Source organism: Tupaia chinensis, unplaced genomic scaffold (genome assembly GCF_000334495.1).
Source record: "Tupaia chinensis unplaced genomic scaffold, TupChi_1.0 Scaffold000575_1, whole genome shotgun sequence".
Classification (NCBI taxonomy): Eukaryota; Metazoa; Chordata; class Mammalia; order Scandentia; family Tupaiidae; genus Tupaia; species Tupaia belangeri.
In genome coordinates, this window is record NW_006160089.1 from 230,143 (window position 1) to 230,859 (window position 717).

Here is a 717-nt window from a genome sequence, read left to right on the forward strand (position 1 = left end):
TTTTTTTTTTTAATTGCTAGAAGGTACTTGCCGTACAGAAGAAGAATGAGAGAGGGAGAAACCATCCCTTAATGGGACGTAGTCACACCACAATCCTTTCTCCATTTTTCCATCTTGTCTCTTATTGGGACACACGTGAACATATGCCCATCATGGTTTTCAATCCTCCAGGATAGGGATTCCAATCATGGTTGGCCATATGGGAATCTGATACCTTTAACCATTAGGCTACTGGTCTCCCACTTAATTCTTCATCTTTTAACTTCGATCTCTTTTTCTCTATGAAAGTTTCCAACTTAGATTTTATCATATCAAAAGCTATCCCTCTTTGTGGCTCCTTCAGCTGATGGTAAGAAAAATTCTTCTCAATGCAAAATTCTTTGAATCTGTGAATAGGCCCACCCCCCCCCCCCCGCCATTTTCTCAAGATACATTACTTTTTAGTAAGACAATATATTATTTTATTAAAAAAATCAAGTAGTATGAAGAGTTCTCTCTTACCATATCCCTCTCACTTTATGCAAGTGTTTTTTTCCTTGTTTCCACATAATTATTAACAGATAAAAATGCTAACTTTCTCTGAGCTACCACTCTCTAATGTAAGCCATGTATACTTCAGTTCAGGGCCTTTACTCAATGTCCTCTTCGAAGTACCTTCCTATGCTCTAGGCTGGTAAGTGCCCTCCTCTCTAGCCTGTATGTCATCTTATTGCCCTC